This window comes from Felis catus, chromosome A1, assembly GCF_018350175.1.
Source record: "Felis catus isolate Fca126 chromosome A1, F.catus_Fca126_mat1.0, whole genome shotgun sequence".
In the NCBI taxonomy this organism is placed as follows: Eukaryota; Metazoa; Chordata; class Mammalia; order Carnivora; family Felidae; genus Felis; species Felis catus.
In genome coordinates, this window is record NC_058368.1 from 15,898,940 (window position 1) to 15,923,883 (window position 24,944).

Below are 24,944 nucleotides of genomic sequence, written 5' to 3' on the forward strand. Positions count from 1 at the left end.
GGATTGCTTTGAATGTGTAGATTGCTTTGGGTAGTATAGACATTTAACAAAAAACATTCCATGCTCATGGATTAGAATTGTCATCTAATTTAAAACTGAGGGTTCGTCTGTTGCTCCTTGTTGGAGCTTCACCCTGTGGAAACTTTACAGGCCTATAGGCAAGGCTAAGTTAGTGGTTTGCTTCTTTGCTCATCATATTTATGTTTGTTCCTAATAAGGTCAGTTTTTAATTTGGGGAATGACATCGTTTTTGGCTCTTCACATGAACATGAATGTCCCAGGCTCCTGATGATTTGTAAACCAGAAGATACAGCAGCTGAAATGCATTAGTTTAATAATAAATACAGGAAATGGTTTGATCTTATAAAATATGCATTATACAAATATCTCACACCAAATAGTGGTCTTAATAGTGGCAGTGTTTCAGCCATAGCTGGTTTTCCACTGTATTCCAAGAGTGTTTTTGCTTGTGATTTTAAAATTCCAAGTTATTTCCAGGATGATTCAGTCTCTAAGTTTTTTCTGCTTGTCCCTTACTATGTTTTAGATTTCACAGTGCTGTTGAACAGTTACCTAAGCAAAGCATGGAAGAAATCTTGAATCACAGATGGAATCAGCAATGGAAGTATTTGTTCTCTCTCAATCCCCTAAAGTGAGGAAAGGGGGAAGTACTTAGCATGGGCTGAAGGGCAAAGGAGACCATTAAAGGACCCCTTGGAGGTAGATAAAGCCAAATAGCTATAAAGGAGGAGTCAATTGAATTTGCTGCCTACTAGGCATCCCCGTAGGCATTTCCAATTAGATATCTGCGTCTCTCAGGCATCTCAGATTTAACATATGCAAAACCAAGCTCTTTTTTTTTTTAAATGTTTATTTATTTTTGAGAGAGATGGAGACAGAATGCAAGTGGGTTAGGAGCAGAGAGAGAGGAAGACACAGAATCCGAAGCAGACTCCAGGCTCTGAGCTGTCAGCACACAGCTGGCAGGGGCTCGAACTCACGAGCTGTGAGATCATGACCTGAGCTGAAGTCAGACGCTCAACCGACTGAGCCACCCCGGGACCCCCAAAACCAAACTCTTGATCTTGACCCACCCAAAACAGGCACTGCCAGGTCTTTCCCATCTCAGTTTATGGTAACTTCCTCCTAGTTACCCAGCCCAAACATTAAGAAGTCATTTTTGACTTGCCTCTCTCTCTTTCTCCTCTTGTTGGCTCTACCTATAATTCATGTGTTATTTTTCATCACAATAATTATCATCTTCTAAATAATTTAATTTACTTATTTCTTTTTGTTATTTGCCCCTACTACGGTATAGATTCCATGAAGGGAGTTTTCATCTACTCACTTATACAACCCCAGCAACTGAAACATTTGGAACAAATATTTGGAATATAGTATGTGCTTAATAAATAAATGTTGAATGAACAAATGAAAATATGAATGAACTATGCTGAAACATGACTGTAGCCTAATCTCTCCACTGTTTAATTGTGGCATGATTGCCACGTCCAGATGGGTTTTATGTATCAGAACATGTCTAATGTTAGCAGAGGTAGAAAAAAACTGGTTTGTATAATTTGATGTTTTCCTGTGTTGTTTTATTCCTCTCTTTCCATAATAGGGATAACAGATTGACTACATTGGATTTTAGAGGTAAAGATGAGATTTATAGGTAAAAATAAATTTTATCTAGAATTTTTGAGTCAAATCTCAAACCAAGAATCATCAAATGAGCTTGAAGAAATGCAGTGGGAAGCTTTCAGAACTTTTTTATCAAGATGCTTATGAACAAGTCTGTATGTATGCTCGTGTTGTGGATAGTGATGCTCGTACTACTAGATTGGGGTAAAAAGCGTATGTGTCTGAACTTCTGTGATCCATCTCCGACTGGAAAAGTAGCAGCATACTTGGCTGCTCTGTCCCTCTAGCTCTGTGCCTCTAGTCCCTCATAATGTACCTAAGGTATCCTTGAGGTAGAAGATGCCTGAAGGGAAAGGTGTGAAGGACTTTGGAGGTTCCACTCAACTTATGCATTAATAAAGGAGCCATCATTCCTTCTTTTCCCTTATGGTTTAAAAGGTCTCCCTGCCATTTTGCAAATTTCTTTTTGTTTTTTAGTTTCTTTATAACAATTTATGACTTGTCTGGATTTTCCGTTAATATTTTACATGTTGAGGGACACAATGTTTTAAATCCTGTGATTCTCCTGTGCCTAAACTGTTTCTAAATTATATCATACATGGGAACTGTAGCCAGGAGTTAAAAATCTGGCAGTTAAAACTTGGATTCAGTACAGGTTTTCTAATGTTCCTTGGAATCACTCAACATGACCTCTTGACGGGTGAGTGTCTGTCTCTCTCTTTTGTAATTCCTGGGGGTTTCAAAGTTGGAAGTCAGAGAAATACAGAACTGATGATGCAGCTTTATTTGGAAAATGTGTCATTTTATTTCTACATATTTCAGATGTGGTTGTGTATGTGTGCACGTGTGTATGTGTGTGTGTGACCAATGTAAAGCTGTAAATATATTAAGAGAAAAAATTGCATATAAATGTGTGCATACTTAAAAAAAACCTCTTAGCTTTACAGCATAAAATATCTTCTGTCTTTATGTGTTAGATTATAATTTATTACTCTACAGGAGATTCCCAACCTGGGAACAAAAGCATTTGCACATGTGTTGCTGAAGATTAGTTCAGGGAATGGGAAAAAGAGGAGTTAATGGTAAAGAGCTAAGACATAAATTTTGAGAAGCTGTTATTGTTCAAATACTATGTTAGGTGCTCCACTCACCTTATTCCATTTAATACCACAATCCTATGAGGTAGCTGTTATTCCCCCTAACTGGGTAAGGGAAAATAACTGTTATTTTCCTTTACTGAATAAGGAAAGTATGTCTCAAAGTATGTAGCTGGTCTAAGGTTGTACAGAGAATGTGGCTGAACTGGGATTCAAAACTGCCTGGGCTTGTACAACTCTGAGGCTCATGTTCTTTCAACTTCATGCAGAAATGGGAGTGCCAAGGGCTTGAATAATAAGGATGGTCTTGTTTTCTGGTCCAATTATTGGCTCACCTGCTTCCCTAGCCATTACCTCTGTGTGATTTATTGCAGATCATGGCACCATCTCTTAGGCCTTTTCTCTGCCATTTCTGTGGTTACTTCTTTATTCAGTTTTGTCAAAGTTTTTTGGTTTTGTTTTTGTCTTTCTGTTAGTTAAATGAAATGTCTTTTTTAAAAAAGTTTCCTTTTTCAGTGTTGTTGTTGTTTTTTTCTTTTTCTTTCCATGGAATCCTTTAAGTATAAACAAGATTCCACATAGAAGCTCTGGTATCACTCTGGCTAAACAAAGATTTAAGTAAAATTTAACGAAAATACAGAAGAGAACCAGACATAAGTGGCTCTGAGCACTTTCTCAGAAAAATTGGGATGCACACTAGCATAAAAACTGTATCATTTTAAAGACATATCTTCCCTCCAGTATTCTCATGAGAATTCACATCACAAATAACAAAAAACCTAAGCTTATTTTGTTTTATGAGTTATGGTAAGGAGACAAATTTCTGCTAGTAGGGCAGTAGCATTGAATTTGGGGAGGCATTGGCACAGGGGCTGGAGAGGGAGGTGCAGCTTTGATAGTTGGCATTTTCATCTTCCTCACTCTCTCACATCACAAGTTATGTTCCTAAATTTTCTTCTTCTTTTTAAAAAAAATGTTTGTTTATTTTTGAGGAAGAGAGAGCATGTGAGCATGATTGGAGGAGGGGGAGAGAGAGAATCCCAAGCAGGCCCTGCACTGTCAGCACAGAGCCTGAAGCAGTCTTCGATATCAGGAACTGTAAGATCATGACGTGAGCTGAAATCAGGAGTTGGATGCTTAAACTGACCGAGCCAGTCAGGCACCCCTATGTTCCCAAATATTCTAATCTGCGACAATTTAGGTAAGAGAAGGAGCTAGTGTGAGGTATGGGAGGGCATAAAAGGTTATAAAGTCTTTTAAAAGATATTGTTTTATTCAGTCTTTATAACAAATATGTGAAGTGGGTAGTGCATTGTATTACTTGGCTTTGCAACAGTAACAACCCTCTAATCTCAGTGGTTTACAGCAATGAAGTTTGTCATTTATGTTTTATGGAGGCTATAAATCAGTGCATGTCTGCTTCCTGAGTGCTCTTCATTCTAGAATCCAGGCTGAAAGAGCAGCCCCCTTATGGGTGTGTTATAATAGCAAAGGATTAGGACAAATGTCACATTACATTGGACAAAGCATGTCATATGTCCAGGTCCAAAGACAGAGTGTGTGAAAATGTATACTCCTCCCATGGCCAGGTAGTATTATAATGTACCACAGACAAGTGTTGCTATTGTGGTTGCCCTTCTTATTCTACACAAGTGGAAACCAAGGCATAGAGAAGTTAGAAGAACTGTCCAAGATCACACTACTGACAAGTGGTCGAGGACAGTTTGGAACTCAAGTTGGACTGGAGGCCATTACTTTATGTATTATACCAACAAGAATGACATTTTCTTTCATTTATCCCTTTATTTTTGTTGATGACATTGAGAGCAGTTTTCCTCCTAATGACCTACTAGAACAGTGTCCATTGTTTCCTTCTCTTCCAGTCTTTCAAATCGATGGCTTTAACATAAACCTTAAACTTCAAATGATTTCTGTATGACAGAAGTCAGTATTTAAAAGTTACAGATAGTTGGGGTGCTGGGTGGCTCAGTTGGTTAAGCATCTGACTCTTACTTTCGGCTCAGGTCATAATCTCACAGTTTCGCGAGTTTGAGGCCTGCATCAGGCTCCATGCTGACAGCACAAAGCCTGCTTGAGATTCTGTCTCCCTCTTTCTGCCCCTCCCCCACCCATGCTGTCTCTGTCTCTCTCAAAATAAATAAATAAACTTAAAAAAAATTAAAGTTACAGATAGTCCAGTTTCTGATGAAAGTGTGAATTAAAAAAATAAAATTCTTTTTCAAATCTGGAACTGAGATTAATTATTGTTTAATAAAAATTTGTCCTAAGTCCCATATTTCTTTGTATCAGTTAAAGGCATTGTCTATGAAAGAGGGCCAAATGTAATTTATAATGGTGCTTGTGTGGACTTTCACTGATAAGGAATTTTGTGAGCATTTTCAGAATGGGAAGCATTATTTAAAAAAATTTTTTTTAGGGGCGCCTGGGTGGCGCAGTCAGTTGCGACCGACTTCAGCCAGGTCACGATCTCACGGTCCGTGAGTTCGAGCCCCGCGTCGGGCTCTGGGCTGATGGCTCGGAGCCTGTTTCTGATTCTGTGTTTCCCTCTCTCTCTGCCCCTCCCCCGTTCATGCTGTGTCTCTCTCTGTCCTAAAAATAAATAAACGTTGAAAAAAAAATAAATAAAAATAAAAAAAAATAAAAAAAAATAAAAATTAAAAAAAATTTTTTTTAATGTTTATTAAATTTTGAGAGACACAGAGAACGAGCAGGGGATGAGCAGAGAGAGAGAGGGAGACACAGAATCTGAGGCAGGCTGCAGTCTCTGAGCTGTCAGCACAGAGCCCAATGTGGGGCTCAAATGCAGGAACCATGAGATCATGACCTGAGCCGAAGTCTGATGCTCAGCCGACTGAGCCACCCAGGCGCCCCCAGAATGTGGAGCATTGTTAACCGAAGTGGTGGTATGACCCTGGTTTGTTTCCAGCCCAGTCTTCCCTGAATTCTCTAAACCTCAAGCTAGCAGAGCTGCTGACTTCCCAGAACACTTAGATCTCTCCTTTCTTGTCTCTGGCTCTTGGCTTAGGATATTGTTCCCTCAGCTGAAATGCTTCCAGCCTGATCCACCTTTTCAGTCAACCGGGTCTGATTCTAAGTTTTTCAAGGCTTCGTCTTTAAATGCTTTGTGCTCCACAAGTCTTTTCCCGTCTCATCGAATACAAATAGAAATCCTCAAACAATACTTTGCTTGAACTCTTGTACTCCTTCTTCCCCTTTTGCCCAATACCTTTCACCTAACAGATATGCAACAAATCATTTTTTAATGGAAATAAATTGAACTACTGTATTTGCTAAATTGAAGTTTTTGTGTGGAATTGATTCATATATTTATTTAACAAGTAGTTGTTAAATGCCTACATTTGTAAGACACAATTAACTTATTAACTTGCTAAAGGTAACATAACAATAGAGTGATGTATTCAGGACTGAAATCCAGGATTGCCTGACTCCACAGCCAGTGCTCTTGAACACTACCTAGGTATCAAAAGCTAGAGATTTCTGAATGCTAGAGAGCGTCACTGTTGGGCAGATACTAATCTTCTTTCTTCCCCTTAAAAATTGTATAAAGTATTTTTACCAATGCCTTTTTAAGCTACTATTTAGTCTTGGTTTCAAAATTGTCATTAAAACCATTTTTTCCTATTAATGTAAGATGTTCCCATCGAAAGTAAAATAACATTTTCTGTATGGACTGACTGTGTTGGGTAAATTGTTCTACCTAAAGGCAGATTCAGGTTTTGTGGGTTGTGAGCTTACACATTTTTTTTTCTGGCCCCTTTTAAGAAAAAGAAAAAAAGAAAAACTACAAACATTAAAAAAAAAAAGTATGCCATATTTAACATAGGAAAAGAAATCATGACAATTTACTTGAACTTGGAGGTTCAGATCTCTTTTTTTTTTCCTAAGGTATCTTGAGGCAATTTACCAGAAATGCTTACATAGAAGAGTCTGTATTGCCAACCTGGCTTCTCCTCACCTAGGATACTTCGCAGCTCCTGGCGACTCCAGGCACCCCAGGGACCATGCATGTGAGGCTTTATTCACTTCCCAGTAAGTCCCCCCTCAGTCTTGGCAATTTAAAAGTGATGGTCAAATTGCATTGAGTTTAGTCTTAGATGAGTTTTTGAGTTTATTTTCTAGACTATTTGTGACGTTTTCCTAGAAAATGGAGATATTTATTAGGAATGGCATTGTGAGACACAAGTTTCTTTCTAATTAAAAAAAAATGTTTTTTCCCCATAGCATTGGATGAACTATTGTTATTGTAGAAACCATTTGGTATGAATATAATCTCTTTTTGGAAATATTGAAATAGAACATAAATAATGAAAATCTGTTCTTAAATGAATAGTGCTGTCACTAAGGTATTTAATGTAGCTCAGACACTGTGTTCAGAATAACATTACGCTGAATCAATCACTTCGATTTTCAAAAAAATCTTGTAAGTGACTACACTTTGTTGAAGGATTTAAGTCATTTTTTTCCTTAAAACTTTGTTGAAGTATTGACCCTGCAAAGAGACACCACTGGAAATTAGTCTTTTTCATGTAGTATTGAAAAATAGCAGCAGAGGGCCACATTGCAATGTGCTGGATTTCTTTCCTTCAAGAAAGAACATTTTCTGTCCATTGTTTGGCATCTGTTCTCTCATTTTGAAACTTGGCAATACATTTATTTGAAAAGAAGAATCTTTTTATATAATTTTATTTTATTTTTAAGTTTTTACTTTTATTGATTTATTTTGAGAGAGAGAGAGAGAGAGAGCATGTGAGGGAGAGGCAGAGAGAGAAGGAGAGAAAGAATCCCCAGCAGGGTCTGTGCTATCAGTTCAGAGCCTGATGCAGGGCTCAATCCCATGAACTGTGAGATCATGACCTGAGCTGAAATCAAGAGTTGGACGCATAACCAACTGAGCCACCCAGGTGCCCTGAAAAAAAGGACTTTTAAATACAAATTTTACTCTATTGAGAATGGAAGATGCAATGTAAGCCTTAAAATTTATTACCTTTTTTTCTTGGTTGCTCTGAAGATGTTGAAATTTTGACATCTTTCTTCACTTCCTTCCACAGCGGTAAGGAATTAATACTCTTTTAACTTTTCGGTGCGGGCCGTTACTTTATTTCTTAAGCTCATCCAGTTTGTTGGCAGGTTATTATGAGAACACATTTTGACAAATTATGTTACTTTATTCAAAGGATCAGAAAAATTACATGGCAGCAGTTCATAACATAATATCACACTTACTACATCTTCCAATTTCCTTTCAGCTGATTGTGCTCATGTTCTAACAAAGTTATTTCCTACAGTTAAAAAGAAAGTTGTAGGTTAAAACTATGTCAAGATGTTAAAAATGATTGAGGTTGAGTATGTGTGATCTACTCAATAAAACTGTCTTACTTATTTTGTGGGCTCATTTTGTGATTAGCTTGACTGCGATCAGGACAGATAATGGCATAGAAAATGAAAGGATTGGCTGAAATACAGCTTAGTGCACCCTAAATATGTAGACACGAGTTTGCACTTAATCCCAATAAATTTCTTTTTAACACTATAGTCTAGCAGACCACAAATATTTTTGATAACTCTGGGTTCTGCAGTCAAATATATTTATTTTTGTAGTCTTAACCTGGTTTCTTATAATTATGTTCATAGAGAGTTTTTTATCTTCTCCAACCATCATTCATTCTCACTAAAAGTACATTTCTAGAATCCTGCTTTTGAAAAAAGGATTCAAAAAGGACTTGTTTTGGGATGAAAGAGTTTCAGAATAATGAATTATTGTTCATTACCAACTTTCAGAATCCTTGTGTCTTGAGGAACTTGAATAATTTAACTATTAGGGACTATAAACATTATATAGAAAAGAGCCAATATTTTATTGAGATTAAATGAATATATAACGTCATATAGAAACATGTAAACATTGTATGGAAACATATAACATAAACATATAAAGATTGTAGAGAAATATTATATAGGAAAGGGCCTCCATATAAACTTTAGATAAAAAACATGTATTTAAAAAAATTTTTTTAATGTTTATTTATTTTTGAGAGACAGAGAGTGAGCATGAGTGGGGGAGGGGCAGAGAGAGGGAGACTGAGGATTCAAAGCAGGCTCTGCACTGAGTGCAGAGCCGGATGTGTGGTTTGAACTAATGAACCTGTGAGATCATGACGTGAGCTGAAATCGAGAGTTGGCCGCTTAACCAACTGAGCTGCCCAGGAGGCCCTAGATAAGAAACATTTAAACATTGTATAGAAGAGGGCCAATATTTATTGAGATTAGGTGAATATTTATTTTGTATGTATTTGTTGTGATCCGCAAAACAAAATGCTAATAATAATGACTACCAGTTAGACAATTTAGAATATGCCCTACTATTAACTGTCTGTGATAAAATGTCATATATTTGATTCTGTTTTCTGATAAAGCATTATATACATAAAATTGGATAAAATTGGATAAAATTTCAAGGCTTAAAAACAACCACTTCAGGACTTCTGAATTGACCAAAGTCGTACAAGTTGAGAAGGAATTATTTATGAAAAAAGTACTGAATGTCAAATAAGAACAGTGGGAGTCTGGCATTTTTGCCTGGGGCTTCTCCCATCCACACCCACACTCATGCTGATCTGAGCAGAAATGTACAGGACACTGCAAAACAAGAAAGCCATCAGCTTCGTTGCCACAGGGGATTCACTTGGTAGGAGCAGAGTGGAGACAAACCTCAGGTTTAACAGTGTTGTCGATAAAAGTACTGGTTTTGGTGGCAAATGAAGGAGGAAGACCAATGGTTCAGGTAGCACGAGGTTGCGGTAAGCAGTGGACTAGCAGACTGGCCTGAAATTTAACAGGGAGATAAGGGAAATAAGAGCTTTGGTAAGGTCTCCGCACGTCCATCCAGGAGGGACTGGAGAAGACCCCCAAATCCCCATATCCCTGGCTGAGCGTGAGACTGTATACCTGCAAAGAGCTGCTGCCAGAAGGCCTAGTGGGAAGTAAAATCCAGGACATTATTGAAAACTGACTGATTAATTCAATAAGGCTTTCTTTAGGTCATTTAATTAGGCTTCAAAGGCCATGAAAGGATTATATAATTCCTTCTATTTTTGAAAATTCTTTGTAATTTCTAAATATTTAACTTAGAAATACACTAGAATAGGGAATAGTTTTTTAATCTGTGAATTGTGAATCTTTGAAATCTTTCTCTCCACCTACAGAATAAAACTCAACTTTTGCGAGGTTACCACAGCTGGAGTAGGTAGAATGCAAATCAGATTGAAACAATCTGATTTCCAAAAATTCATATTCTTAAATACTATGCTATATTTTCAGATGATGGTGATATAGAATATAAAATATCTTTAACATAATATCATAGCAATCAAGTTAATTTATACAGTTATTGGTACATTAAGCCAGTATATACTTTATAGTTGATCCTTTAAAAAAACTTTGTATTAAGGAGAATTTCAAACAGTTACAAAAATAGATAATATAACAATCCTTTATGTATCTATCCATTACACAGCTTTGAGCTTTTTCTATAAATGCTAAAATTACTGCTTGCTATGCTAATCTTTATTACAAAAGGGAAATAATTCTATTTATTTATTTATTTTATTTATGTATGTTCATTTATTTTGAGAAAGAGAGAGAGTGTGTATGTGTGTGTGTGTGTGAGTGGGGGGAGGGGCAGAGAGAGAGGAGAGAGAACATCCCAGTCTCCTTGCTGTCAGCACAAGCTCGATGTGGTTCTTGATCTCACGAAATGTGAGATCATGACCTGAGCTAAAATCAAGTGTCAGACGTTTAACCAACTGAGCACCCATGCATCCCAACAAAAGGGAAATAATTGAAGTGCATTTTTGTAGGGTAAACACTAATTGCTTTTAAATTTGGCAATTAAAAATCTCACTAATCTATTTTACTAACTCATTATTCAGTGACTATTTCCTTTTGGAATGGACACACTTAATATGTTTTTAAAAGTAGTCAACACAGTGGAAACAGCATAAGGAGTAGGAGGAGTAGGCAGATGGAAATATTCAGTGAATACTTTGGCATAATGGAGCGACCAAGTAGAAGGTAGCTGAATGGAGCTTCAGACTTCAGTTTCTTTAAGACATTGTCTCTGGGCTTATGGCCCCATCAATCACCCATGGTCTAATGTTTTTATGTTTGTTAGTTTGTTTTATTTTGTTTTTTTATTTTTTTAAGACTAATTTTTAGAGCAGTTTAAGTTCGCAGCAAAAACGTTGAGTGGAGAATACAGACAGTCCCCGTATCCCCTATTCCCACATGCATAGCCTCCCCCACTTTGGACATCTCCCACCAGTGGTTCCTTTGTTACATTCAATGAACCTACAATGACACAACATTATCACCCAAAGTCCATAGTTTACTTTAGGGTTCACTCTTGGCGCTGTACATTCTATGTGTTTTGACAAATGTGTAATGACATGTATACATTATAATAGTGTCATACAGAGTAGTTTCACTGTTCTAAAACTCTGGGCTGGTCTTTTGTTTATAACATTTTCTCTTTTATACACATTAGTACTGTTCTTTCTTGTATTTCTAATAACATGTCAGGGTTTTTAGTGACTTTTGGCGGGGGTTAGATAACTGACAACCAGTTACAATTATTGCAACCTGTGCCCAATGGTATGCAACAGAGGTGTGTATGTGGAACTGGAAGGAATTAGTAGCATGATCAAACCTATTCTTTCAGGCCACCTATGAAGTATTTTGTGTTGCACAGAGCATTTAACTACTTTATTTGAAACTTTAGGACCCTTGAAGAGAATGTGACATTTTAAGCCATATGTTTCCATAATAGTCTTCAAATTCCAAATGTCAAATCTATTTACAATAACTCTGGCTTCTGAAAGAAACTATTTTATAGTTCTGCCTCTTCTTTGGCCTTATATTCTGTCCCACAATTCAGTAGTAAATGTCATTGGTAAAGCTTTGATTTATTTCTGGGAAAGTCTTCCTGGATTTTTCTTCATGGTTTCCTTAAGAAATTGGAAGTTATGCATATCCAGACTATGTTCATTTTATTTGACAAACTGTTTGCATTAAAAGAATTTAGAAAAATTTTGGTTACTAATATCTGACTTGCTTCTCTCCTAGGCATCAGGGCTCTGGTTTGCCTAGACACTTAGAAACTGTGCATTTTGATTATTCCCATAACTTCTTTACCAGGTTATAATGCTCGGCCATTTAAAATACTATTGTCTTTTGCTTTTATAAAAGTTTTTATTTATTTATTTTGATAGAGAGCACAAGCAGGGGAGGGGCAGAGAAGGAGAGAGAGAGAGAGGAAGAGAGAGAGGGAGAGAGGGAATCCTAAGCAACCTCTGCACTGTCAGCCCAAAGCCTGATGTGGGGCTTGATCTCACGAACCATGAAATCATGACCTCAGCCCAAATCAAGAGTTGGATGCTCAACTGACTGAGCCACCCAGAAGCCCCTGTCTTTTGTTTTTAATGAAAGCTCAAAATTATGTTACTTAGATTATCTGCTTTAACTTTGTAGATCTGGAGTGGGGGAGCCCACTGATAATCAGAGTATAGTTTCAGACAATATCCCTCTCCTACTCTATAGAACAGGTTGCCATATATACAGTAGAGTTGTAAGGATCCCCAAAATTCTGTTCTGCTAGAGTTATTGCTGCCAGACTGGATGGATTTTGCTCAGATTTAACATAATTTACAGATTCCTTTTTGTATAATTGTGGAATTTTCAGATGACTTCAAATGGAATGTTTTTCATTTTAGAGGTCTTAGAAAGGGCAGTGTTGAACATCAGTTAAAGTTCAGATTCTGTATTATGAAAAACTATATGTTAACAAATTGGATAACCTAGAAGAAATAGATAAATTCCTATAAACATATAATTTATCAAAACTGAAATAGGAAGAAATAGAAAATTTGAACAGAACAACAACCAGCAAAGAAATTGAAACAATAATAAAAAAAAAGTCCCAACAAAAAAGTCCAAGACCAGATGACTTCACAAGCAAATTTACCAAACATTTAAAGAATAGTTAATACCTATTCTTCTCAAACTATTCCAAAAAGTAGGAGAGAAGGAAAATTTCCAAATTTATTTTGAGACCAGTATTACCCTAATACCAAAATCAGATAAAGACACCACAAAAAAAGAGAACTACAAGCCAATATCTCTGATGAACATAGATGCAGAAATCCTCAACAAAATACTAGCAAACAGAATTCAACAATACATTAAAAAAATCATTCACCACAATCAAGTGGGATTTATTTCTGGGTTGCAAAGGTGGTTTGATATTTACAAATCAATCAGTGTGATACATCACATTAATAAATGAAAGGATAAGAATCATATGATCATTTCAATAAATGCAGAAAAAGCATTTGACAAAGTTCAACATCCATTCATGATAAAAACCTTCAACAAGTAAGGAACCTACTCAACATAATAAAACCCATGTTAATATCATCCTCAATGGGAAAAATGAGAGTTGCTGATGAAATCGTAGAATGTTTTTAAAGTGTCATTTTCACAATCATGTACTAGGAAGCCAATTTCATACTGAACTGATTAAATAATACATTTTAATCTAACACTGTTTGCACTTACAGCTTTTTTGTAAATAGAAACTATAATTTATTGTCTATTTCACATCTGTTTTACTGTAACATTTAAGGAAACACCAGACTTTTTTTTTTTTTTTTGAAGAGTTTGTTTAGAAAGTATCATAGTGTAAATGGTTGGGAACAAGACAAGGATGTCCACTCTCACCATTGTTATTTAAGATAGTATTAGAAGTTGTAGTTACAGCAATCAGACAGCAAAAAGAAATGAAAATCATGCAAATCAGCAAGGAAGAAGTAAAACTTTCACTATTTGCCAATGACATAATACTATATATAGAAAACCCAAAAGACTCCACCAAAATAACTGCTAGAACTGATAAATGAATTTAGTAAAGAAACAAGATACAAAATCAATGTACAGAAATCTGTAGTATTTTTATACACCAATATTGAAGCAGCAAAAAGAGAAATTAAGGAATCAATCCTATTTACAATTGCACCAAAAATAATAAGATACCTAGGAATAAACCTCACCAAAGAGGTAAAAGACCTGTACTCTAAGAACTATAACACACTTTCATTAGTGTGATGAAAGAAACTGAAGATGATGCAAAGAAAAGGAGAGACATTCCATATTTATGGATTGGAAGAACAAATATTGTTAAAATGCCTGTACTGTCCAAAGTAATTCAGACTTAATGCAATCCTTATCAAAATACTGCCAGCATTTTTCACATTTAAGAAACGCTCGTAGAATGTGTATGGAACCACAAAAGAACCCAAATAACCAAAGTAGCCTTCAAAAAAGTGAAGCAAAGCTAGAGGCACCATAATTCCGGACTTCCGGTTATATATCAAAGATGTAGTAATCAAAACTGTATGGTATTGGCACAGAAATAGACACATAGATCAATGGAACAGAATAGAAAACCTAGAAATGTACCCATGATTATATGGTCAATTAATCTGTGACAAAAGAGGAAAGAATATCCAGTGGCAAAAAGACCGTCTCTTCAATGAATGATGTTGGGAAAACTGGACAGTAACATGCAAAGGAATGAAATTGGGCCACTTTCTTACACCATACACAGAAATAAATTTAAAATAGATTAAAGAACTAACTGTGAGACAGGAAACCATCTGAATCCTAGAAGAGAACACAGGCAGTCAGTAACATCTTTGACCGAGGCCAAAGCAATCTTTTTAGATTATGTTATGAGGCAAGGGAAACAAAAGAAAAAATAAATTATTGGGACTACCTCAAAATAAAAAGCTTCTGCACAGCAAAGGAAACAATCAATAAAACTAAAAGGCAGCTGATGGAATGGGAGAAGATATTTTCAAATGACATATTGGATAAAGCGTTAGTAACCAAAATCTATAAAGAACTTAAACTCAACACTCCAAAAACAAATAATCTAGTCAAGAAATGGGCAGAAGACATGAATAGACACTTTTCCAAAGAAGACATCCAGATGGCTAACAGACATGAAAAGAAGCTCAACATCACTCATCATCAGAGAAATACAAATCAAGACTACAATGAGGTACCACCTTACACCTGTCACAATGGCTAAAATGAACAACTCAGTGAACTGAACAGATGCTGGCAAAGATGCAGAGAAAGGGGGACACTTTTGCACTGTTGGTGGGAATGCAAACTGGTGCAGCTACTATGGAAAACAGTATGGAGGTTCCTCAAAAAATTAGAAATAGAGCTATCCTACCACCCAGAAATTCCTTTGCTAGGTATTTATCCAAAGAATATGAAAATGCTGATTCAAAGGGACACACATGCCCCTTTGTTTATAGCAGTGCTATCAACAATAGCCAAGTTATGAAAAGAGCCCAACCATCTATCGACTGACAAATAGCTAAAGAAGATGCAGTGTGTATATATATATAAAATATATATATATTATATATATATTATTATATATATTATATTATAATATTATAATATAATATATATAATATATATAATATATATAATATATATAATATATATAATATATATAATATTATATATAATATAATATATATATGTTATATATATAATATATATAATATAATAATAATAATATTATAATATTAATATTATAATATATAATATATTATATATTATATATATATATACACATACATACACACACAATGGAATATTACTGACTGATCAAAAAGAATGAAATCTTGCCACTTGCAACAATGTGGATGGATCTAGAGTGTATTATGCTAAGCAAAATAAGTCAGAGAAAGACAAATATCATATAACTTCACTCATATGTAGAATTAAGAAACCAAACAGATGAACATAGGGGAAGGGAAGGAAAAATAAGATAAAAACAGAGAGGGAGGAAAACAATAAGAGATTTTAAAGTTTTTTTAAATTAATTTATTTATTCTTGAGAAAGAGAGAGAGAGCATAAGCAGGGGAGAGGCAGAGAGAGGGAGAGAAGGAATCCCAAGCAGGTTCTGCACTGTCAGTGCAGAGCCCAATGTGTGGCTTGAAGTCATGAACTGTGTGATCATGACCTGAGATGAAATAGAGTTGGACGATTAGCTGACTGAGCCACCCAGGTGCCCCAAGAGACTCTTAAATACAGAGAATAAAGCTAAGGGTTGCTGGAGGGGAGGTCAGTGGGGGATGGGCTAAATGGGTGATGAGCATTAAGAAGGGCACTTGTTGGGATGAGAACTGGGTGTTATATGGAAGTGATGAATCACCGGGATCTATCCCTAAAACCAATACTACACTGTATGTTAACTAACTTGAATTTATCATTTTTTTTTTTTTTTTAATTTTTGGGACAGAGAGAGACAGAACATGAATGGGGGAGGGGCAGAGAGAGAGGGAGACACAGAATCGGAAACAGGCTCCAGACTCCGAGCCATCAGCCCAGAGCCTGAAGCGGGGCTCGAACTCACGGACCGTGAGATCGTGACCTGGCTGAAGTCGGACGCTTAACCGACTGCGCCACCCAGGCGCCCCATAACTTGAATTTAAATAAATAAATTTAAAAAAATAAAGAACATAACAAATGAGCAAAGGGGAAAAAAAAAAGAGAGAAATGCAAACCAAGAAATAGACTCTTAACTATAGGGAACAAAGTGATGATTACCAGAGGAGAGATGGTTGGGGGATGGGTTAAATAGTTGACGTAGATTAAGGAGTGTACTTGTCATGACGACCACTGGGTCATGTATGGAAGTCTTGAATGAGTATATCATATACCCGAAACTAACATTACATTATACATTAACTGGAATTTAAATAAAAAGTTAAAAATAAGAGTTTATATTCTGGACCTAGAAGCTCAAATACTAGTTATAACACTCAGAAGCCAAGTGATCCTAGGAAAAGTGAGTTTTGCTTTTTTTTTCATTTTCATATAGGGGTAATAATACCAAACTCACAAAGTTCTATCTAGGATTAATTGAAATAAGGCATGCAAAGCTCTTAAGTTGGCCTGGTATACACTAAACCCTCATTATATTCATGGAAGAATAAAAATGGTAATAATGTATGCTTGAACTACAAATTGGGTTTACAAAGTCTTTTTCTCCTCTTTGGATATAATGGTCACCCTCTCTACCCCAAGTACACTCCCTAAAGTGTTTGGTTTTTTGTTTTGTTTTTATTATAACAGTACCTTGTAATTCTTATGTAAGTCCAGAGACTAAACTGGCTTGGCTTAAAGTAGGTACTGGGATAGTACATCCTGAATGAGTAAGTACACTTCAGCATAGAGTGCCTGCCTCAAGTCTGACAGGTGGGCTTTGTCATTATATCATTATCACCTGTCACCACCATCATCACCATAATCCCATTATTTCCATGTTAGTCTTCCAGGCCAGTACCAACTGCTGGGAATACAAAGGAGTCAAAAGATAAGGTTCTTTCCTGGAAGGACTTCAGGTCAATTTAGGATGTCTGGACATGGGCAAAATAAAAAACAAAACACAAAAGAAATAATTCAAAGTAGCACATTTGAGTGTTGAATGAGTACACACTATAATTGTGGTTAGTATTTATTTAATGATGAAAAGCACAGGCATTGTAACCATCCAGTCTTATTTTACATTTAGCCATTTATTTGCTGTGTACTCTTGGTCAAATTATTTTTTATTCTCTGTTACTGAATTTTAAAAATAGGCTTTTTTTTCCCCCTTGGGAACCATAAAGTGAAAATGCATAGAATGTGTTCAAAATAGAATCTGGCACATAGAAATCAACCAGTAAATTGTAGTTAACGGTCCTGTAGAAGAGAAGGCCACCTATGGGGGTTGGAGATTTCATAGGAGGAAAAAAAAACATAATAAGAACAGGATTAAAAATGGCTTCCTGGGGTGCCTGGATGGCTCTGTCTGTTGAGCCATCTGACTCTTGATTTTGGCTCACATCATGATCCCAGGGTCTTGGGACTGAGCCCCACCTCAGACTCTGCTGAGTATGGAGACTGCTTAGGATTCTCTTTATTTCTCTCTCTCTCTCCTTCTGCCCTTCTCCCCTGCTCATATGCTCTCTTGCTCTCTCTAAAATAAAGTAATAAATTAAATTAAATTAAATTAAATTAAATTAAATTAAAATAAAATAAAAATGACTTCCTTACACATTACTTAAATTTTCTGGAGTCAGTTTGCAAATAATACAGTATAGGGTGGTATATGGAGTGAGGAGGAATATGTGATTGTGTTACTGAATATCAGGTGCAGAATCATATTCTCACTCATAGAAATTTTTGGCATAGTTTTTATCTATCACCTTTCTGAAGCCTGAATTGAAATTGATATGCTTTATTGTCGAAGAGGTAACTGATACAATCAATGACAGTCTATAAAATGGAATAATATTTTGAAATATAACTGCAGTCAAAGCTCTTCTAATCAGTACTTTTGTGATTACTGTATATGCCCCTAAAAAGCAATAGTATCTTGCTTTTAATCCAAATATTAATTGCAAATAATCCAAATATTATTTGTAGCTAAACTAAAAGGAAAGATTCATTTTTCATGCTTTTTTAAATTGGATTAGGTAATTCAAACACATATTAAACAAGTCACAGAATAAGAAAGAGCCTACGGTAACAGTAAGTTTCTTTACCACTCCTTTTCTTTACTTCCCAGGTTCTCCTTCTTGGAAGGAATCCCTGATGTCTATTTCTTCCATGGATAGTTTATAAATCTAGATATATTGCCCTGTTTTTAAAATCACAAAACATTTATAGTGTGCCCATTCTTACATCTTCATTTAATATTTATTACTTACTCATTTTATATTTGTTTTTAGGACTCTATAGTCTGAAATATGCAATTGGAAAATTGAATTACTCTAGTGAGATGCTACAATGATAAAAGCTAGCATTTGTTGAATATGTAATGTGTTCCATGAAGTTTACACTGATTATATCATTTTTTTTTCTCATAATGACCCTAGGAAGTGGGTGTCATTTTTGTGCCTATTTTATAGATGAGAAAAACGAGGTCTAGAAATATTAAATATCTTGCCTATGATCATAAAGCTAAATAGGCTGTGGAGTTAAGACGCACATAAGGTGGTTTGACTCCTAAGCTCACACATTAAATGCTCTGTTGCTTCTAAGATTTCATTGTTTTCATTTTTAAGAAGACAACCGTAAATGTTATTGTATAAAAAAATAGAAGACAGTATGAGAATAACAGTGACGGTGGTGACAGAAATGGTAAAGTCTTTATCAGTGTTGAAAGGATGTCTAAGAAGGGAAGAAGTTCTTGGTAGACCAGATAGACCTGAGGACTGATGAGGGCAGCTGAAGCTGCTGCAGTGGTGTCAGGGCATCAGCAGCGAGGGAGCTCCAGATTCAGAAGATGTCACCAAGCCTGAGGAAGTTGTGGTGATGGATGCCGGCACACAATAGCCCATAGCTGGCACATAATAGTACTGTTGTGAAGATGGTATGATTAGTCATAAGTTCTAGATGAAAAACTGAAGCTCACGTAAGTTGCCCTGGGTCTCACACAGCTGGAAAGTGACAGGACTCAGATTCAAAGCCAGACTCCAGTGCCTCCTAGGAAGGAGGTGATGTGTTGTCCTGCTTGCAGCACCTGGTGGACACACCAGCCTTGAAACCACAGCTTTGTGTCACTTATTGGAGTGGTTTCAGACTTTTTCATGCTAAATTTTTGTAACATGTTTTCAGTGCAAGTTTGCAAGAAAGTCCCATATGAGACTGAAGTAGGAGTGGTTGTATCCCTGTCATCCTCTTAACGTGGTTACCCTCTTCCCATCCCCTGGAATGCCCCAAGGAAGTTACATGTAATCAAGTTTGAAACTATCATTTCTACTTCTGGGATGAAAATTCTTTCTGATGACAAAACGTGTAGGAAGCACTGCTCTTCATTGACTAAAAGACTGGTACGTTCTGGTCAGGTTCGGTGAAAACTTCTGTCCTCAGCTTTGCTTTTATAAGGTTAATTTTGACTATATCATTATTTCAAAGGACATAACCTGGAGCTAGAGAAAGATGGTATTGTCCCTCAGAGTGTAGTCAAGTGCTTTATTCTGAGAACCTAATGTAACTCTTAAGATAATAACAGCATTTGGCAGGCCTTTGTTTAAAGTTTTCTCCCGTACAATCTCAAATTCCAGCAATGTAAAGGGCTAGTCTTTCCTTTGTCTGGAATGATGAATGCTAGAATAGAGTCTACATGCTAACTTAATTTCAGAAATATTTTATACAAAACTTCTCTCATCTGCTATTGCAATGTTCTTATGAACATGCAAAATTTTACTCAAGGACCTCTGGCTTTGGTCCTAGCTGTCTGGAAGCTATGAAATGAATGCTGCCAGGTATATCACAGGATGTGCCCATATAACTGAGCAGAAAGACAGACTCTCATATGGAAGCAAATGAAATAATGAAGGACTTCTTAAAGTCCCATCAAAATTATTGTATGGAATTATTTATAGCAGGCAAAAGGAAACACAGCTGCATTTTCAATGATTTTTGAAAATACTCTTTAAAATACTGGCAATGGCAGAGAAAATTAAAAATTTAATATAATTTTTTGGTTATACGGTATATTTTATAAACACATAGTCCTTTTTCATAACTGACACAGTGAAAGGTACTTTGATTGTAGATGGAGAACTGAGAACTCAGTTCAAGCTCTAGATCCTTTATTTTATAAATATGTGACCTTGGGCCAAGTAACATTTCTGAACCTCAGTTTCTTCTGTAAATTGGGGCCAGTACTCCACCTCGTCTGGTTCTTGTGAGGCTTGAGTGAGATATGTATAATCTATAAAATACTGTGCACATAAACTATATTAATTATATGACTCCCAATGTCTAAAACTTAGAATCATAAAATCATATATCTTAAAGGAACATTAGAGGACATCCATATATGCATATTATCTTTAACATTTAAAAATCATTGTCCCATCTTTAGACATTTTCAGCAATGGGTTCATACTATTTAGGATGCAGGCAATTCCATATTTGGCAAGTGTCCCAGGTTGGGTTCCTCTGGAGGCAGACTCAAAGTGGGAAATGAGGGTGCAGGGCATTCATTAGGAAGTGCCCTTGGCATCATCCCTTGAGGAAGAGTGGGAAGGAGGCAAGATTGGACAGAGGGAGAATTCAAGCTGTGATGCAGTCCCAGTGAAAGCTTCTACTGAACCCACAGTGAACTCATAATTCACTGATGTGGCCCATCAGAGTTGTCATAAGTTGGACTAAAGTGCTGGGTTTTTATGCCCCATTATTGACCAGTCATTGGATTTTGGGCAAGGCAGTTTTCTTCAACTGAGGCAGTCCTCACAAAAGACTACAAGCTGAAGATCATCTTCTGCAATTAGTGGAGCAAGTCTTTCCTTTGTCAAGGAGTACCTAGGCATCACAGTATCAACTAGGTCATCCTGCAGATAAGACATTTTGTTTTATATTGAGTGGAAGTCTTCCTCACTGTGGCTATCTTGTAAGCTACTCTCGTTTGAGTCAATTCAAAGTCTTATCAATATTTTTATAACAGAGACTTTTTTTTTAATTTTTTTTTCAACGTTTTTTATTTATTTTTGGGACAGAGAGAGACAGAGCATGAACGGGGGAGGGGCAGAGAGAGAGGGAGACACAGAATCGGAAACAGGCTCCAGGCTCTGAGCCATCAGCCCAGAGCCTGACGCGGGGCTCGAACCCACGGACCGCGAGATCGTGACCTGGCTGAAGTCGGACGCTTAACCGACTGCGCCACCCAGGCGCCCCAGAGAGACTTCTTTAATATATTTTGGCAGCACTAGTGCTATCCTAAAATTTGGAAAGAATCAAATCAGTATGCATAATCAAGCTTCATAATATTACATACGGGGCAATAACAAAATCAATTACATACAGAGGCGGACTTCATGCTTCAAGAAACAAAACACAGACAGAATAGTTACTGTGAGTGGAGCTTTTGGACAAAACTTCCAAGTGAGATATAGGTATCATAGAAGAAAGAGATTTTAAGTAATTTTTGAGTTTAGGTTTTTATTTTTTTAATATCTTTCTGAAGGATGCCTTATCATGGCTTAGGGGAGTTTTAAGGAATGAAAACATTTAAAGAAATAGGGTAGATGTTGGCAACTACTATGGATAAAGGAAAATTATTCATAGCACAAAAAATATCTTGGAAGGTTGTGCAGATGTAGGAAATAAAGTGACCAAGATTTAGGTGATGCCCTAACAATACAGAATGGTAAAAGAAAAGCAGGCAAGAGCATTGTAAGAATATAAATTCTGAAAGCTAAAGTAGAGTCTGTTGGCCAAGAAATTCCATCAAAATTCTTAATTACATGAGCTTCCTCTTGTTTTCCTTATAACATCAATGTGTACTTGTATATATGTGCATATATGTTTGATTCTTTCATTCCCTCAGAGAACGGAGAGAATTTAAATACTTTGCACTTCAGTATATTACATGTCTTGGTTGCTCTATGTATATACATGTTACATGTCTGTGTACATACAGTATATCACATATCTTTGCTCTATGTAGTGTGTATGCTTTTTCTTCAGGACACAGAATTTTTAGGATATATTTCTCTTTTGCATTCAATAATTTTTCCTATAATTTAAAGCCATGAAATTGAATTGTTTTTCATTCTCAGTGCATTAAGCCCTCATGGAAAGGCTCTTTTATTTTCTTATTTGTGGAAATTTCTTGCTGTCACATTCTGGCATTCTTCCACACAATAAGCAGTTGTGTAGTGTTGGCAAATGTCCATGAATCTAGTTCTAAAGAAATGTATCCTTCACTGTGTATCTCCCATTTCCTCTTGACCTGACCTCTCTCTTTGACCTGACTTGATTTATCTAAATATGTTGGTGGTGCCAAGTTCCTTCTGATTTTCCCACTCAGCCCCCCCCCCCCCCCCCCGCCAACCACAGACACACCCAAACAAATCTCTAGGGAAAGTTATGTTGGCTTTGGGGGAGGATGGTTGTAAAGGCAGAATGAGGAAGTTGGAGAGTAATGGCAGGAATTCAGCAGATTATTATAAGACAGATTGATTCAAATGATGAGTTACTCTCATATTTTGAGTACGTGACATGGTGTCTTCACTTCTTTCCTTTTCATGTAGCAAGTGGCTACTCATGTACCCAGGAGAGAATAAGTCATATCTGCTCTGTTTCCTGTTCTATGATTTGGGTTATACCATATTGCCAAAATCCGGAAAAGGATGGAGCCATTGTTTGCTGACATAGTGCATGGAGTTCAGTTGAGGAATAGGGACAGCTAAATGCTTCCAGAAATAGAGGTGGTGCAGTTTCCACCAGTGCACCAATGTCAACCTACCTTAAAAGTTTTGCTTATCTAGTCAGGACTGCATTTGAAATACAGAGCCCTCTCCACTTTCTGTTATCATTACCATCTCCAAAATACAAAGTTTCTTTTAGTGACCTAGCACTGTATTAATTTTTTTGCCAGGAAGAATTATTTTCTAGTCTTCTGTGAAGGTCTTTTTCTTCGGTCAGTCCATAGATTCCTTTTGCTGGAAATATCATCGATCTACGGTGAATTTAATTTCAGCCATCACATCACCTACCTACCAACCTTGTTTTCTTCTTCCCTTCCTCCCTCTCTTCTTCCCTCCCTACCTTCCTTCTTCTTTCCCTCCACCCCTTCCATCCTTACTCCCTCCCTTTTTAAATGTTTATTTATTTTTTGAGAGAGAGAGAAAGAGAGAGAGAGAGAGAGAGACAGAATCTGAAGCAGGCTCCAGGCTGTGAGTTGTCAGTACAGAGCCCGACGCAGGGCTTGAACTCAAGAACTGAATTGTGAAATCATGACCTGAGTCAACGTCGGATGCTTTACTGACTGAGCCACCCAGGTGCCCTTCCCTTCCTTTTTTTTTTCTTTTTATTCAGTACATATTTAGGGTCTATTTGATTAATACCATGCTAAGCACCAAGGATACAGTGTTGAAAATGTAACACCAGGAAGCTACAGTCTAACATGGAAGAAAGATATTTTAAAAATTAGTGAGTTATATGTGTTACAGAGGGGAGGTACAAGATAATATAAACATGTGTAATAGGGTAAAGTAACTTGGCTGTAGAAGCAACAGTTAAAAGGAGACCTGGAGAGTGAGTAGAAGTTACTGACACAAAGGATGTAAAGTTAGCATTAGAGACCATGGGAGTTTTTTCAGGCAGAGGGAATGGAATGTACTAAGGCCCTAAGACTTAAAGGAAAAGGATTGACTCAAGACGTTATGAAAAGAGTCGTGAGGCCTGAATTCAGAGTGAAGTGAGTCTGAGACGTTACACAGAGCAGTAAGGACCAGATTAAGAGTCATAGTCAAGTTAAGAGCTCAAGGTTCATCCTACTGTAATAGGATGAGTTTTATGGTTTTCCTACTGCAGTAGGGTATCTGTGAGATGGAGCTAAAGAAAACAGACACAAGGCACACAGGTACTTAAGAGGGATAAACTGTTGTTCTAATGTCAGCAATTTTATTTCTGAAGATAAAACCATCAATTGATCTTCTTGTTTTAAGAAGAACTGTTTTATTGTCTTAATCACCATTGTGTAAGATAAGTTGGAACATACTCTTCCAGGGAAAATGTAATGGGAGATATTTTTGCCAAGAGAATCACCTCATTCTTGCTATAGAGAGAGTCATGGTGCTTCTCTTCAGTGACCTCAGGATTGTGGATTTAAAGACAGGAGGATGAAAAATTGACCCACTTTCCTCAGAATTATTGGACTTTCTGGGAAGGAGAGGATTATGAACCCTCTTAGAGCTCCAAGTTATGATATCCTATCTGAAAGATTAGTATAGTCTCATCTGAGGCCATTTAATAGGAAAAAATTAAGATCTTCCTCCCTCTTTTTCCTCAAAGGATGTATTGATGATGTATAGTCTGGGTTTGGTCACAATACAGGAGGCATATCTGCACTGTGAATGTGAAGGGTCTCAATACAGGGAAATGGAGACTTCTGTAGCTGTTGGAAGCCCTGCAGGAGCAAAAGCCAGGAACACTGCCCTGATGATCTCATCCTACAGCAGTGATTTTGGTGATTCTCAGAGAAGGTCAAATTACTTGGGTCCTCATTTTGGCTAATGTGG

At 36.7% G+C, this 24,944-nt stretch overlaps 1 long non-coding RNA gene across 3 annotated transcripts in view; it reads left to right on the forward strand.

The window, feature by feature from the left end:
• The window catches only part of LOC111559720, a 431,348-nt gene that overhangs the window by 69,265 nt on the left and 337,139 nt on the right, over positions 1–24,944 (forward strand). For all 3 annotated transcript variants that reach the window (XR_006594110.1, XR_006594109.1, XR_002740846.2), the window contains one exon: positions 6,669–6,812. This is a non-coding gene — a long non-coding RNA (uncharacterized LOC111559720). The remainder of the gene's footprint in view (positions 1–6,668; positions 6,813–24,944) is intronic.